The sequence below is a fragment of the Ornithorhynchus anatinus genome, chromosome 20 (genome assembly GCF_004115215.2).
Source record: "Ornithorhynchus anatinus isolate Pmale09 chromosome 20, mOrnAna1.pri.v4, whole genome shotgun sequence".
Taxonomy (NCBI): domain Eukaryota; kingdom Metazoa; phylum Chordata; class Mammalia; order Monotremata; family Ornithorhynchidae; genus Ornithorhynchus; species Ornithorhynchus anatinus.
Window position 1 is genome coordinate 8,411,193 of NC_041747.1, and position 17,128 is coordinate 8,428,320.

Here is a 17,128-nt window from a genome sequence, read left to right on the forward strand (position 1 = left end):
ACATTATTCATATCCTTTCCTACTACTGATTTCTTTGGCCATTTCATTTCTCCTCCGCACCTCGAGGTGCCTTATAAGTGAGGAAGGAAAAAGGGATAAAATCAATCAGTAAGTGGAATTTATTGAACATTTACTGTGTGCAGAGCACTCTACTAAGATGAAAGTAAAACCAATCTATTTTGCTACTGCTAGTAGCTCAGTTTACAAAAAGTTTGGTGGGAAAGAAGTAGAAACTGTGACTAAAATGAAACTTGTGGATTAGATTTAACCTGTCGTCAGTTACCATAAATAATCGAGTCAAATGTAATGACATGCATAATAAGATATCTCCTTTAGAAGGGTCTGTCCCTCCACTTTAAGCTCTGGTGCAGAGACTTGAGAAAATTGCCCTCTTTACAAAAGTGAGCCACCTCCAGCCTTTAGAAAAGTGGGGTCAAGGCTGAGAGCTTTCAAGACCCCGGGTTTCTGATATTTCTGGGAGTGAGGATGGAGCAGGTGAAGGAAATGGAGTAGAACTGCAATGCCTTATCTGACTCCCGCTCTTACTCACTGTTTCTCTTTACTTGGATAGGTTCCTTCAGCCTAGAGGAAGGCCCCGTTTATAAAACAAACTGTACCGAATGCCACTCCCCCCGTCATTCCTGTTCCGGACTGAACATTTTGGAGAGGAAGGAAAGAGCACTTGTAGAAGAGAAGGATTAGGTAAACATTTGACTAGATGAAAGCTGGTGGGTTTTTTTCTTTCTCCATATCCTAGGGGATGAGAGTTGTTCGTTACCTCTGGGAAAATTTAGTTTCTGGCTTCTAGTAATGATTTATTTGCCATTTAGAGGTACATAAGATACTTAGAAAGCCACCAATGTGTTTTTAGGAAGAGCGATTGTCTCAGCACAATTAATTTCCCTCTATCATAGGCAAGGAAGAAGTAGATCTTCCTTGTCTTTATAACCGTTTTGGTTTTATCCCATATGCCACCTTCTTTGACAAACTGGGAAAGTGTGGGCTTGACCACTGCTGTAAGGTGGGCCACAGTGGCATGGTGGTTGGCAGTGAGTGGGGAGACAGTAATACTTGGTGTCTGCTTGGGGTTGGTGAATGGGATAATGTTCCTTGTCCAGTATCTTTTCTGGAAAGGATTTGACAGCAAATTTGCAGGTGATGCTAATTCGGAAGGGAATGCTAACACTTTTATGGAAGACAGGAATAGAATTCAAAATGACTCAGGCAAATTGGAAAACTGCTTCCGCGTAAACAGGATGAAATTCAGTAGGGACATGTGTCGGGATGGGGAAAGATTAGCTGGCCATAAGTAACCCAGAACTGGGGGTCAAAATTGACTAGAAACCTAATAAGTCAGCTATATAATACTGCAGTGTTAGTAGGGGAAAAAAATGCTTGGTACTGAGTTGTCTCAACAGGAGCTGAGGCGCAAACTCTTCAGTGTTCCGATCCAATTAAAGATGCCCTGTTTTTTGGCCACTGTTTTTAAAAAATGGATCTGGAGTAGGCATGTCAAACTCATTCCTGAGGATGGACCTATCTGCATTTATACCATTCTCCAAAAGCTGAAAATTAGTAAACAGTTATTTAACTCTTTGTAGCTTAGCATTAATATCAAAGGAAATGTGGTATAAACAAATGTTTCTTATGTTCTTACCTATCTGGTATGAAATATCTAGTGAGAAGGTTAGCATTAGATGAGAGAAGTGTGTGGGCTGGGTTGTAGTAGGAGAGTAGTGAGGTGAGGTAGGAGAAGGCAAGGTGATTGAGTGCTTTAAAGCCAATGGTAAGGAGTTTCTTTTTGAAGCCGAGGTGGATGGCCAGCCACTAGAGGTTCTTGAGGAGTGGGGAAACGTGGCCTGCATGTTTCTGTAGAAAAATGATCCAGGCAGGCAGAGTGAAATATCGACTGGAGTGGGGAGAGACAGGAGGCTGGGAGGTCAGCAGGTAGGCTGATAGAGTAATCAAGGCGAGATAGGATAAGTGCTTAGATTAACATGGTAGCAGTTTTGGATGGAGAGGAAAGGGTGAAAAGAGAAGTCACTTCACTTCTCTGTGCCTCAGTTCTCTCATCTGTAAAATGGGGATTAAGACTGAGAGGCCCACGTGGGACGTGGACTGTGTCCTACCTGATCAGCTTATATCTACCCCAGTGCATAGGACAGTACATGGCACATAGTAAGTGTTTAATAAATGCCATAAAAAAAGGACTGTTTTCTCTTATTTGGTCCCCAGTGGACACCTGAAGAACAACTGTTGAGTATTCTCCCCAGAAAAAAAATTTCTGTATTGTAACTGAGGCACAGAAAAGTTAAGTGACTTACCCAAGGTTACACAGTAGACAAGTGGCAGAGCAAGGATTAGTAAGATCACTGAGGGCAGAGAAGGTATCTACCAACTCCGCTGTATTGTACTCTCCTAAGCACTTAGTATAGTGCCCTACACATGGTAATTGCTTAATAAATACCATTGATTATTTGGATATAAAGAATAATTTTTGGACTATCAGAGTGATAAAACCCTGAAATGGACCCCCAAGGGAAGTTGAGGTTGTTACCATCTTTGGAGCTTTCTAAGGAAGTAATAGACACATCTATTTTGGATGATTGAGTTTGTCACCTGCTTAGTGGCAGTGGGCTGGACCAGATCTCTCCAGGTCCCTTATGACTGTCTGATCCCATAGGATTCTCCTACCTAGAAAATTCAGGTACTATCCAAAATACCTCAGCTGCCAAAGAACAGGGAAGATTCTTTAATTGAGGTGTACATGAAACAACTTTAGGGGAGAGAGATGGATTGTCTACTTCCCAGTTTCAGGACAGAGCTAATCTTTGCACAGGGCAAATAGAGATGAGCACCTTAAATTCCACTGTAAGGGAGGGGTGGTTTGTGAGTCCCTGTGCAAGTAACATGATGCTATTCTACTCCAGTGAGCTTCTTTATTGGTTTTATGTTGCTTTGGCAACTAGTAGCAGTAGCCCTGGGTGGCCTATGGCGGTCCTGGGTTGGGAACCTTGTAAATCAAATGGTCCTTCTTCCAGGTAGTAGATGGGAGTTCGCTGGCTGTTCCCTTGACTTCTGCTTCTGTCAGCTCTTCTCTTACCCTTCAGCTCCACCATTGCCTTAAGAGCCTCAGATGATACTGATCTGCCTTAACTTCATCACAGTGTTTTAAGTTGCGTGGTCCCACAAACCTCCTGGGACAGTGTCTATTTGGGGCACTGTGGGAATCATGCAGGAAGAACTCTCCCCAACTCCCAGAATTTATAGCAATAGCCCCTACTAAGAGGCTATGGGATCAGGGACAACTGCTACTCCATGGAGTTACCTCTACCAGACTACACACGTTCTTGCCCCTTCTTCCCCTTTCTCCTCCTCTAATTCACCCACCCCTTGGGTGCTGTTTGGAATTGCTGAGTGGGACAGGTTTCTGCCTAACAATGGAATAAGAAAAATTATTCCCATGTTTTTATTTGTGTAATTGTGACTTTCCTGTCTATTTTATATCCCCAAATGCGAGCTTGAAGGAAATCTCAGCATGTTCAGGGGAAAAACAAATCTCCCTTTTCTCCTCCATCTACTGTTGCCCTCCTATAATGCTGGATTTCCAGGCAGAAGTTTCTCAGGGACAGCCAACTCCACCATCCCACCTCGTTTCCCTTCTTAGGCCAAATAGAAAATTCATTCAAAAACTAGATTTGAGAGAAGCTAATTTAGTCTGGCAAAACAGCTACACTATTTTCCACAAGTTTTTGGTTCATTCAAAACATGTTTTGCTAAGTACTTTAATTTAACTTTTAAACCTCTATTAAAGGAAGCTTAATTTGTATGTTTTCATTTCACTTAGATATCTTCAAGTGTGGTTTTACAAGCACTATTTGATGAGCAAAAGCATCTTTGAACCTTTTTTTCCTGGAACTAGAAGGTTATATCTTACAAGGAGAACCCAAAATGAAGAATTCTCACTTCTACAAGATGAAATATTGGACAGTAGTGTAGTGATGGTGATTGTCAGGTTTTAATGTTACTTGTCCAATTAAGACAACTTGGTCATGTCTATAGACTACCATTACTAATCTCTACTAATTGTTTTGTCTTATCCCTCACCTCCATACTACAGAGACATTACCTATGTGAAAATCTCCTCTTCACCCTCCCAAGTATTACTTCCAGGAAATACTTAATCCAGCAGTCTCATTGTTTAATTGAATATTAATTTTTAAGGTCTAATTTAGATATTCATTACAGCAAGTTGAAAGCAACTGACACTTTTATTTTACTCACTGGAGTAGAAATCTTGTTTACTTAAACTGAGAATTTTTTTTCATCATTTAAATGATGGTGAGTTATTTTCCAATTCAGAAGCAGCTGCATTTTGAAACACTATTATTAAAGCAGTGATGTCTCAAATTGGGAAACCTAAAATGACTGAGCCCAAATGTAATTTGCATTATCCATTTTGGGAGAAATCTCTAAAGATGGTTGCCACTAATATTTACTTTAAATTTACTTGCCGCCTCCTTTTCAATCATTTTAGTTTTTGCAGATGACCCTTCTCCCTTCTCCCAATTCCCTTGCCTGTTCTGATCTTCATTAGGCTTTGCTTTTCTTGTTCAATTTGGAGCTTCTGTTTGTAAGTTTTTTTTAAATAGGACGTCAATCCTTATTTTAATGTAGTGCTATTTTGAACAATAATAAAAATGTGGACGTTTGCAAAGTGCAAGAATATTTCCATGGCATATAAAGAGGATGCATGCGTCAGGAGTTCTGTATGGGGTGGGAGGCATCCTGGTATTAAAAAACTTGTTGTGCTCCTAACTGATTCAAGAAGGAGCATTTCGTAAACAACCACGTGTACATAAACCAGTGAGAGAAGTGGAAAAAGCGCCCATTAAGAGTGGAAAGAGTGAGTGGGAATAATGAGAATTGTTCTGGTTAACCATCAGACTAATTAGAATTCCAACTGGAAAATTACATCTCAGGAATAGTTGATCCCTCCCTTTGGCCTTTCAGTTTTAAGAGAAGGAAAAGATTTCTTACAATGTGAATTGGAGGTGGGGAAGTAAACCATAGGATTTATGTATTTATCATGCATAGTAAAATGTATTAAATGAAAGTTTATCATGGCTGCATTTGTTTCACTGAAGTCTATGGAATAGTATTGCTGACTGACCAGAATCTTGAGGGCCTGAATTGCAGAATATGACAACTATTCTGATTACCTTAAGTGGCAGATTTAAAGATATACCTTTGCTGTTCTGCTGCCTGTTTCCTGTTGTGCTTGATTGACAGTTTTATATCCAGAAAAAACAAACCCAGCAATGACTGTGTCACTCAATGGCAATGATAAGAAGACTTTTCTAAATCTTGCCAAATTTTCTTTACAGTGAAATATTGCTTAATTCTTTTAATATAAGGCAAGTGATTAGAGTGAGGGTAGGGTAGAGAGAAGGCAAAGAAATTTCTCTGATCCTCTTGCCAAGTCCAAATTGCCTTGTTCCATCCTCCCCCCAAGGATTCTAGGGTAGCTGAGGTGCCCCAGTCCTCTTCTCTCCATCTTTCCCTCAGTCAATCAGTGGTATTTATTGAGCTTTTACGGTAAGCAGAGCACCATACTAAAGGCTTGGGAGAGTACAGTCCAACAGAGTTGGTAAACACATTGCTTGTCCACAAGGAGCTTACTTAGAGTGGTCAGAAACAGGCCTTATCTTGTAAAGCCATCAGTCAGGAGAGAGAGTGACTGTCTGTTGGATATGAAGGGATTTAGCTCTCATCTCTCTCATTCAACTACATATTCAATCTGCCACTAAATTTGGTCAGTTCAACCTTAAAATCCACCCTATCCCCTCTCCATCCAAACTACTACCCCATTAATCCAAGCATTTATCCTTTTCCATCTTGATTACTGCAGCAGCCTCCTTGCTGATTTCCCTGTCTCCTGCCTCTTCCCACTCCAATCCGTACTTCACTCTGCTGCCTGGATCATTTTTCTGCAAAAACATTGTCTGTTCCCCCATTCTTCAAGAACTGCCTGTGGTTGACCATCCACCTCCAAATTAAGCCGAAACTCCTAATCGTCAGCTTTAGAACACTCAAATCACCTTTGCTCCTCTACTGCCATCCTATTCAGTGTACCTTGATCTCATCTTTTCCACTTCTGACCTGTCACCCATCCACTGCCTTTTGGCCTGGAATGCCCTCCCTCTTCATATCATACAGAAATTCGTTCTCCCCATCTTTAAGGCCTTATTAAAGGCACATCTCCTCCAAGAGGCCTTCCCCTACTTGGCCCTCATTTCCTCTTTTCCCACTCCCTTCCCAAAGCACTTTTGTACACATCCATAATTTATTTATATTAATTCCATCTCCCCATCTAGACTGTGAGCTTGTGGGCAGGGAATAAGTCTAATAACTCTGTTGTATTGTACTTTCCCAAGTGCTTTAGTACAGTGCTGTGCATACAGTAAGTGCTCACTAAATACCATTGATTGATCCAGACAGGTCCTACTCATTCGTTCACAGATACATGTGCACACATTGAGCAGTATGTCATGTTGATGATGATGATGGTATTTGTTAAGTGCTTCCTATGTGCCAAGTACTGTTCTAAGCGCTGGGGTAGATACAGGGTAATCAGGTTGTCCCACGAGGAGCTCACAGTCTTAATCCCCATTTTGCAGATGAGGTAACCGAGGCACAGAGAAGTGACTTGCCCAAGGTCACACAGCAGACAAATGGTGGAGCTGGGATTAGAACCCACGTCCTTTGACTCCAAAGCCCGGGTTCTTGCCACATGTTGCTGATGATGGTGGGACCCTTCCCACCCCCGTGCAGGCAGGTATACCCAAAAAAACTGATTTTGTGAAACGTAGTATAGATCTGAACTCAGATCATTCACACATATTTTTTTTCCTGGTCTCTTGCCTTTGGAATTTACTGGACAAGTGATTGGGAAAGAGGGAAATGGGAGTTAGAGGACAGATGTGAAAGAGATTCCTTTTGTGGAGAGCACTGAATTTTAGACAAGTAAAGAGCTTCTTAATAAATTGTCTTCTACAGTAAATGCTTTAATAGTGGCTTGAAAGAACAAATGCACCTCCCAATAATCTAATCCAGAAATGAAGGCAGTGAATACAAATGCTAGACTTAGCAATGTTAACTCACTTTGTACAGCTTCTCAAGTGACATTTTATTTTAAAAGACATACAATGGAGTTAATTACATTTCCTTTCTTATTTGGTATTAGAAAGGTCAACCTCTTAGAAATGAACAACATCTTCTCCCTGAAGTAACCATCCTCCTAATTCTTTGTGAGAAGGATTAAGTTTCGTGGACAGGGTTGATAGTGTGAAATAATTTTTTTTCCCCTTTAAAAAATGCTGCTAAAGCCCTTTAGATTTTAAAGGCCTAAGACTGTCTTAGATGTTCTTGGGAGAAGTAATTTTGAATGAGGGCTAGTTTAGATTGTGAGTATCTTTGTTTTGGTTGTTAAGCAAAATGTTTGATTTGATGTAGTTTAGTACTAGTTAAATTTGTAACGCATAATTTTTTTAATTTGCGATGGGAATGGTTTCTTATGGGTTTATTTACATGTTTAGTTTATGGAGCAGGCGTAGTGTAATAATGGAAAGTGTATATTTGTGATTGCACAACTATTTCAGAAAAATAAAAGCATCCTTTTTAATGTGTAGGGCAATAACTGACATAATGAAATGTGATGATGCATTTATTGGCTATCCTTGCTAAGTTAATATTTACCTAACTGCAGTGATTTAAGGAATGACCTACCAATTTTTTCAGTGTCATAAGCCAAAGATGTCCTTGTGGAAATGAGAATAAATTATTCCCAGCTGCTCTAAAATGAATCAGAATTTCAAATGTATGCACTTTCATGATGCCTTTAAAGCTATCTATGTAGAAGATTGAGGTTCTGTGAACTAATAACTCCATTAGCAAAACTCCTAGGTTTCAAGGGCATGCATGTTTTAGAAAGTTCCAAAGTGGAAATTGTTTTTAAAAGTGAATTCAGATAGAAGTGCCAGGAGTCTTGAATGTCTGAACATTTGGCATTTGAATGCAAGAACGGAAATGAGAGAGGCACAGTGCCTGGTGGAAACAATGAGGAAGTTGTGAATCCTGGCTTTGGAGTAACAGTGAGCTAATATCCATTAAGTGCTTTGATGTTCTTGAAGGCAGGTGGTCTGTGAATGCAGTATTTTTTCAACATGATGCCAAGAAAATGGTGACATAATGTGAAATAATATCTGATCAGATTATTACCATTAATCGTCAATATAATCATAATATAAATTTTGAATTTATATAATACTTTATTTTCCTAAGCAACAGTTACCTCATTTATCCTTGTAGCATTCCTGAGAAGTTTTGGAAAGATAGATATTATGATCAATCAGTAGTATTTATCTTACACTTACAGTATGCAGAGCACTGTATTAAGCCCTGGGGAAAATGCAAGAGTTAGTGGACATGATCCACACCCTCAAAAAGTTTACAATCTATAGGAGGTGTCAGATAGTAAAATAAATTACAGGTAGGAGGGAGTAATGGAGTTAAAGATATGTACATAAATGCTTCTGGGGGTAGGGGTAAGGAGCAGCATAGTCTAGTGGAAAGAGCATGGTTTTGAGAGTCAGAGGTTCTGGATTCTAAGCCTATCTGACACTTGCATTCTGTGTGACTTTGTGCAAGCTACTTCTCTGTGCCCCAGTTTCCTCAACTGCTAAATGGGGATTAAATTCCTGCTGTCCCACCCCCTTATTTTAAACCCCATATGAGGTAGAGATTGCATTTTATCTACCCAGCATTTAGTACAGTGTTTGTCACATAGTAAACCCTTAAATAGTACTCTTGTGTGGTAAGCACTTAGTATGTATCAAACATTGTTCTAAGCGCTAGGGTAGGTACAAGTTAATTAGATTTGACACATTCCTTGTCCTGCATGGGGCTCACAGTCTAAGTAGGAAGAGAACAGGAGTAGGAGGGAGAAAACTATTATTATTATTATTGTAATTATTATTATGAATATCCAAGTGCTGTAGTGGTGGGTATGATAAAGAGTGGTGAGACGAGAGATTGATCAGGCAGGAAATTGCATCTTAAATGTCTTTAAAGCTGGTGGTAATGAGTTTCTGTATTATGCTGAAAGGAATGGTTTGTCATTGGGGTTTTTGAAGAATGGGGAGATATGTGCAAAAAAAGTATGTTAAAAAATACCGGCAGTAGAATGAAGTATGGACGTAAGAGGGGAGAAACTAGAGGCAGGAAAGCTGCTGCAGCAAAGAGGAATATCATAAGTTCCTGGAGCAATGTGTGGTGGCTATCTGAATGGGGAGGAAGGGCAGTGGGGAGAAAAATCCAGGAGGATTTGGCAACATACCGAACTGGGGAGTGGAAAGAGAGGAAGGAGCCAAAGAACATATAAAGGTTATGGGTTTGAAGGTTGGGGGGCTGGTGGTGTTCACTTGTGGTCAGCAAAAACTGAGGACAGGTGCCAGTTACCCAAGGAAACTCTAGACTCTCTACAGATTGCAGATAAAAATCCCCAAGGGAAAAAATAATGGACATAATTCCATTTTTGATTATTTCTTTTATGCGCCAATATTCTTTTAACTTCAATATTCCACCCTCACCTCAGGCTTTCTAGATACTGCATTCTAAAAATATTTGACTCTTTGTTGACAATGACAATGGTTCCCACTTGCACTAAAGTGTCTTATTTCAACATGACAGACTTAAGTGAACTGACTTAAGTTCATTTTGACTGTAATAGTGATCTTAAAATTTTGTTAACTCTAAATTTTGGATTTTATAATAGATGATAACTCCGACTTCAAGAAAATACTTTGGGGGTGAAAAATGAATTAAACTGTATAAAGCACAAATAATCCATACTCTATCAATAGTAGCATTGAATATCTTAAAATTAACATGATCTGAAGACAAAAATTTCCATGTTATATTACAATTAATTTTAAATGGAATTATTCCCAGGAAAGTCTTTGATAATTTCTACCCATTTTTTGTTGATTTCCAAAGCTATTTTAACTCTTCAGAATTTGTTACATCTTTTTGTATTTAGGCTTTGTTTTTTTACTACTAACAAGTTTTACTTACTAATGGTCAGGTGTAAAGAATGCAGGTTCAGACAAGCAAAATAAGATATGTAATATGGTGGGAAATGTTTTATTCCTAAGAAGCATCGGTGGGTCACTGAATTAGAAATTTCCTACTTTTTCTCCAATCCAAAACATTAAAAATAGATTTGTGACTGTAATCAATTTTTACAGTTAAACCTACCAAACTCAAGCTCCCATTGTTGTACCTGGCTTTGAGGCTTGCCATTAAATGTCATTTAAAAAACATCTATTTACTTCTGACCTGCCTTTATGGCCTGCTTTACGTATTTTTTTTAACGAAGTTCAAACATAAAGCCATGTGACTATCTGATAGTAAAACTAATTTTCTCATAGCAACCTGGAATTTATTTCTCTTCCTCATAGCACTTAATTCTGACTGGTGAAACCTTCCTAGTTTTTGTTGTATTCAGACTTGGTGCAACTGCAACTTGGAAGAATTTTTGAAATTTACAAAGTTCAGTGCTTGGGTGAAAAACCTTTACTGTTTACAACTTTTTCTGACATGGAGAGGTCAGCATTCTCCAAAGAAAAATGGAATGTTGTGAAAATCAAAACATGTACAAAAGTTAAGATATCCCTTTGCAAAGAAAAATCAGATTGTTCAAAATGCTGTTAGCAACACTTTAAAGAAGGTGAAACCATTAATGATTAAGTTGGCCATTAAAGGCATGCACTTAAAAACAAAACATTAAATGAATAAAGGAGAAAAATAATACACATCTAAAAACAACTTGCAATCACAAAATATCCACCTTTAAATGCTTTATTATATGCATTTGCCTTCTTTAAGGATACATTTCAGTAGTAGCATTTTAGCAAGCCAGATGTTAAACCCCCCTCCACCAAATGTAGTTAATTTTAAAGCAGGAGTGTAACATACCATCCACCTCCTTCCCTTATGGGTTAACAGTTCTTTAGAGTTCACTTTAGATTTTATTGGCTGGGTGAGGCTTCCCTCTCTTGCAGGAAAGTGGCAGCTGGAGGCTCCCCCAGCTATTTGAAAAAAGTAGAAGACCTTGAGGGCCGTTTACCTCCACACATACAGAAGAGGACGTGTTGCAGTTTGGGACCTCCTTATCCCAGACCCTCCATAAGTCACTTTTGTGACCTTCTTTCTCTGCCCCTGGGGCCAAAAAAAAAAATGGACTGTCCCAGGTCCCCATGAATACTAATTTGGGGTATTAGTGTAGTGTGAAACTGTGAGTCACTGGGTGCAAGAAAGACCTTTCTCCACCCTTTCTTTTCCTCCTCCCTATCTTCTCCCAGTCTCTTCCCTCTTCTTGCCCCCTCCACTCCAAAGTTTCCCCTCCAGGTTGAGGACAAATCTTTATACTTCCTCAGCATCTCTGGCTTCCGACAGCAGAGACTGACTACAAATGGCCCTCAGTGACTGGAAATCTGATATAATCACCAGGCTGCTAATCTGACTCTTGGGCTGCTTATTTTTTTCCTCTGACTTAAAAATTCAAATTGATATAATCTATGTTCTAAATATGAAAGAGAGCATCTAGAATGAAGCAAATTGAGTTAGCTAAGCTTCTGAATACAACCTATCATTTTCTTGGGTTTATCCTGGAAGTCTGTTTTTCTTGATTTGGTTCACTTAGTGGACTGCCGCAAAGTATTTATGAACGATCACCCGAAGCTCCTGTTAGAATTTGCCGTGACAGAGTAATGAAAAGATCAAAACTTAACCTGCAATCTATTTTCCCTCAAATGCTTCAGATTAAGAAATTCCTTTATCAATTTAAATTTCACCAACAGTGCTTTTGGGTCTCTACACTTGACATTGTGTTTGCTAGTTTGGCCACTATGGAATGCGGTTTTGAGTAACTGTGGTTTCCAGGAGTGGCACATTGGCCCACCACCTTCCATTTCAAGTGAGGCATGCTCACATTCGGCATCCCACCACACCTTGCTGATGCTGTTAAGATCCAGGACAAGCGGGAGAAGCCTGGGGATGGAGGTTCAACACGTCCACGTAATTTCTGAGGAAGTAAAAGTCATTTTACCCCCTTGTGGAATCTTGCTGATTTAATATATTAATAGTGCTATGTTCCTTTATAATCAAGTGTGCACTTCTAGATAATTTGGGTAAAAGTAGAGTATCCAGCCTAGGTTCGGGAACCAGTCTCCCATTTATAAGTTTGTTGTGGACAGGGACCGTGTCTACCACTTCTGTTGTAGTGAACTCCCCAAGTGCTTAGTGCCGTGCTCTGCACACAGTAAGCACTCTGAATTATCGATGACAATTGATTATAACTTTGTTCCCATGGGAATATTGTTTTTTTGGATGGTATTTAAGCACTTATTATATGCCAGGCACTGTACTAAACACTGGGGTAGCTACAAGCTAATCAGGATGGACATGGTCCCTGCCCCACATGGGGCTCATAGTTTTAATCTCCATTTTACAGATGAGGCAACTCAGGCCCAGAGATGTGAAGTGACTTGCCCAGGGTAACATAGCAGACAAGTGGTGGGGCCGGGTTTAGAACCCAGGTTGTTCTGGCTCCCAGACCATGATCTATCTCACAGACCACGGTGCTGCCCAACAACTGGGATTCTGACTCCCTCTTTAGGCTGTGAGCTCAGTTGTGGGCAGGGAACGTGTCGGTCTATTGTTTGATCGTACAATTCCCAGGGTTTAGTACAGTGCTTTGCACACAGTAAAAGCTCAACTGAATGAACTGTCCGGCCATAATCCCCAGATGTCAGCATCAGGCCCCCATCTGTAGGGACTCGGATTAGGAGATGGCTCCCAGCTGGTGAATGGGCCGAGGACGAGAGGAAGGGGGAGCAAGAGTGTGTTGTAGTGGAGCCCCCCACCCGGCAGGGCCAATGAAGTAGGGAAGCAGCCAGATTGGGGTCGGCGTAGACCCCTTTGGGTGACAGAGTGAAGAACCGTTTAGGCGGGGAAGGGGGGCAGACTGGCAGGGATAGAAACGGGAGCAGCGACAAAAGAGAAGTCACTATGGGCAAAATATTTGGATTTTAGCACGGGGGCCGGTATTAGCAAAGCCCCCATCTCCCCCTCCAATTCGCCACGGGCTTCCCGTTCCAATTCCCAGAGCAACTGCTGCTGCTTTTCCCATCCCACTTCCTGCCCCGTCCTTGTACCTGGTCCCCTCCACCCTGGGCTCTCTCCCCATGGACCAGGGGCCGGATCTCTTGCTTCCCCCTTCTTCTCTCCCCCCGCACTCTCCCAGCCGCGGGGGCTCCCGTGCCCCGGCCTGTACCGCCGCTGAGCCCAGCCCTGCCCTGCCTCGCCCTGCCTTGCGGTGCCCTGCGTCGACTGGGGAGCGCGGAGACGATTGCTGGTTCGTATCCGTCCTCCTCCCCTTTATTTAGTCCCTGGCAGCCGCTCTGCTCCCCGGGGCCGGCCTGGACCAGCTGCGTCCCCAGGCACCGCCCGGCCTCGCCCCCTTTTGCATCCGGAGTCGAAGGGGCTCCGGGTCTAGGTACTTTAGGGGGGTTGGGGGCGGGCCGGGGGCAAACGGGGCGCTCCTCGCCCACTGGGCACCACGAGTGGGTGGGTCCGTGTCCCGGGTGGGTTTCTGGGGTAGCTTGGCTTTTCCGTGGGAGTATGCGGCTGTCAGCAAAGGGAAGGAGCCTGTTTGTGTGTGGGGGCGTGTCTGTGAGGGTGCAGAAAGGGATAACTGGAGAGGGAAAATTCCATTGAGGAAGGGAAGGAAAAGCAGCATATAGTCGAGGGGCAGAGCAGATATTTCTGCTATGGTTGAAATGTATTTATAGATACTGCAATGCTTTTCTTCTCATTTTACGCCTCGCAGAAATAGTAGCTACTTTCCAGTTATGATCAGGAACCGCATCCGCCCAAAGAACTCGTGCACTAGCATGTAAATTTTGTTGTCATTAACAACGGACCATTGTTCGCAGGCCGTATTTGCATTCTAAATGGCAGGGTAAGGTGAAGAATGTAATTATAGCTGCAGCCCCAACATTCTGAGTTAGAACGATGATGCTTTAAAAAAAAATGTGATGAGGAAAACTTAGGCGTGTAACGTAGGTTTGCTGCGTCTGTACTTAACCCTAGAAAATTCTTTTGGCAGAGGCATTATTTTGTCTTTTCTCCTTGCTCTGCACACATTCCTCTGACGTGCTCAGTTTAGAGGGAGGGCAGCAGGAATAGAAAGATGCAAGCGAGTGTGTGTAAGAGAGTGAAAGGCGGATGAGGAGGGGGGGACTTAAAAAAGGGGGGAGAGAGAGAGAGGGAAAGCTGGTTTGACTAGAAACAGAGCTGCTCGTGACAGATTAAAGACACAAACGAGGCATCTGAGGCAAGGCAAAGGGGAGTGGAAATTTACAGCTGCTCAGTGTGCGTTCAAGGGATCGTTTTCTGTTAACGCTTTCCGCTGGTAACAGTTACTCTTCAAAGAGAGGGAGGCAGAAAGTCAAGACTGTTTCTTTGCCACGTGTCAGTAATAAGAGGTAACCGCGATTAAATGGAAGATAGAGGTTCCTCCATCTAAACTGAGAGCTGTCTTCAGCACCTCACCATGTGTCTGCTTTTGGTCATTTAGACAAGCCTGGACATTTTTGTTTCTCTTGGTGAGTATCAGCCAAGATCATCTCTTTGGATTTAAACGAAGTTAAGTAATCTAAAACTTTTTTTTCAGTTCTGTTAAAAGTTCTAAAATAGTCGTAGGTGTAATGCATAGTCACTGTGGTGTTACGCCTGTTACCTTTGTGCCTTTTTAAATTATTACTGAGATATATATATTTTTAAATCTACTAAACAATACGGCTCTGCTGCCCCGGCCATTACCAAGTAATCTAAGGCCATGGAGTATGTTATTTTTTGAAAACGGGCCTTATTCATTAATTAATAAACCATGAATATATCACTTTACCTGCTTCATTTTAGATTATCGGAAAATGCAGGCTGCAATCGCTTTACCTAAAGTACAGTGCTTTGAGGACAGTTAATGCAAAGTCTTGGCGTTAATCCAAATTGTTGCAGGCACCATAAATCAACATTTGATTTAGTATGATGGTAGATATAATCAGTAGAAATGTTGTAAAACAGTACTAAATGGTCAAACCTCCCAAAAATGAAACCTGACCTTTTTAAGAGATGGGTAATGAGAATTAGAAGTCAGACATATCACTTTTTAATTACATGACATGCTTTTTAAAGAAATAATAGTAAATGCTCTCATTACAGTACATGGGAAGTTCTATGTTAAAATTATGAAAGAGTGATATTTCTATTTGCCAAAGAGAGTAATGAATGTTCTGTGCTATTCATTGCTAAACAAAGTCACTATCTCAGCCATAGTGACTACTGCCTGAATACTAAGAATGGTCAGGAGACACTTGATGTAAAGGGGTTTTGAAAGAGAGCAACTTAAATGAAAATATTTTTTTATTTTAATACGAAGGTATTAGAGTAAAAGCTGCCCACTCTTCCTTAACATGAAGTAAAATGGCTGTACTTACCCTTACTATATCCTTTTATGTGTACCGAAAGCCTGTAAAACAGGTTTTCGCACCTGCTGACCTCAGTATAAGAAACTCAGCTGGTATGTAGCATTTTTCTTTCCTCATTATATCTTTAAATAGAGTTGATCTTATTACAAAGCCATTCTTCTCTTCCTCACAACTTTTCACAAAACCTACCTATTTTCACAATGCCCTAAACTTAATAGTTTGTATTTCTCCAAAGAAAAGCCTGGATTTAAGATGACTCCTCTAAAATTAGTTCTTTAAACTGAGTGGGGGAAAAAAAGAAGTTTTTTCGGCAAAGAATACCCAAACTATTCAAGAAATTCAATACTTATTCTCCCTTGATCATATAAAATGTTGCCAATCCTCATTTTTCCTCATTTTATTGCTTTCATGGATATCTACATCACCACTTCAACTAATTGCCTCATTTCCTTTATATAAGTATGTATGTAATCTGTAGCTTCAGTCAACATTCTTTGCAATGCAGCAGATTTTGAAGCCATATTGTTCCACAGAGAGGCCTCAACTGCAGCAGAGCAAGTCAGCGATTTTAGTTCACGAGAGTTGCTCACACAGTTTATCCATACCCACTCTCTCAAACTCCTGACTCCTTTCCTCCGATCCCTTTAAGTCACCAACTGTGGACCCTCCGAACTATCTGTCAGTGCTGCCTCTAAAAAAAACCAAAAAACTTCAGCTACTGAAAGGAGGCAGGAGAAAAACAAGCAGAAAAGATTACAGGAAGAAACACATATTAGTGGCTGAAATAGGGGAGTAGGAAAGGAATCAGAGGAAGATCTTCCTCACACTCTCACATTCTTTCTGTTTCTATTGCTGTTTCTTTCTTCTTTTACTTTTTGTAGCAACAGCTGGGGAATTTAAAGACATAACTTTCAATTTTGTTCCCCTTCTCTGCTAGGCTGTCAGCCCCTTGAGGATGGCATCCTGCCTTCTAACTCTGCCTTAGTACTCCGAGGACTTAGTAGAGTGCTGTACACCCAGTTGGTGCTCATTAAATGCTATTAGGTTATTGGTGCTTAGTACAGTGCTCTGCACCCAGTAAGCATTCAATAAATACGATTGAATGAGTGAATGAACAAAAGAGCTTAAAATGAATGAAAGACAGATTTTGGGAAATACTAAAACACTGAGTCTGGGGAGATTTAGTTCTTTCATTTAGTTGTATTTATTGAGCGCTTACTGTGTGTAGAGCACTGGGAAGAGTACAATACAACAATATAACACAATAGATTTGGTGAGGAGGTAATTGGAGGCGCAGGTTTTCAGAGTAAGGTAGTTTACTTTAAATTCCTTGAAATAGCTATAAGAGCCACAGTTTGATAGTTCACAAGAGTTACAAAACATCATTGTGGACAGGGAACGTGTCTGCCAACTCTGTTTTATTGTACTCTCCCAAGCACTTAGTACAGTGCTCTGCACATAGGAAGCATGCAATAAATACTATTGATGATGATTGTTTTTTGAACAATATACCTTCA

At 40.8% G+C, this 17,128-nt stretch overlaps 1 protein-coding gene across 7 annotated transcripts in view; it reads left to right on the top strand.

Moving 5' to 3' along the window:
* Positions 1-17,128, top strand: part of CAB39L (calcium binding protein 39 like) — an 85,565-nt gene that overhangs the window by 13,755 nt on the left and 54,682 nt on the right. For 2 of the 7 annotated variants that reach the window (XM_029048007.2, XM_029048006.2), the window contains exon 3: positions 572-702. The exons of 1 other annotated variant lie outside the window; for it this stretch is intronic. The gene's annotated coding sequence lies outside the window, so the exon portion shown is untranslated. Of the gene's footprint in view, positions 1-571; positions 729-13,385; positions 13,478-13,599; positions 13,619-14,396; positions 14,730-17,128 lie in introns of those variants that run through there. 4 more of the 7 variants (XM_039914966.1, XM_029048012.2, XM_029048013.1 and 1 more) reach the window with 4 other exon arrangements.